Here is a 459-nt window from a genome sequence, read left to right as displayed (position 1 = left end):
ACCAGCTCCAGTAGCTGTACTGGTGGTCTGTGTGTGGGTGTCACATGTCCCAAATTGAAACCGATTCCCTTTCTAGTGCACTACTTTTGACCAGAGGCTCTGGTCAAAAGTAGTGCACTATATAGGGAATCGGGTGCCATTTGGAATGTAAAGCCTCGGTGTTGGGCCTTGGCTTCATTAACATTCCCCTTCAGCCCTAGAGCAAACTCAGCCGTGGCTGGAGCCCCAGTCTTCCACAGGTCCATATGTCTGGGCACCAACCCCAAAGCCCAACTGACAGGGAAACATTGCTCCGAAAACAAGCCAATGTCCTCGCTACCGTAGTCTCTCCGTCTGCCTGTCTCCACAAAAGATGTAGTGGTAAGGCATTTATGGTACAGTACATCCACACTATTCAGACTGAAGTATATTTGGGTACTGCAGTACCTTTTTCAAACATGTTTGGCTCGAGAAACAGGC

This window comes from Salvelinus namaycush, chromosome 28, assembly GCF_016432855.1.
Source record: "Salvelinus namaycush isolate Seneca chromosome 28, SaNama_1.0, whole genome shotgun sequence".
Taxonomy (NCBI): domain Eukaryota; kingdom Metazoa; phylum Chordata; class Actinopteri; order Salmoniformes; family Salmonidae; genus Salvelinus; species Salvelinus namaycush.
This window is presented reverse-complemented; position numbering follows the sequence as displayed.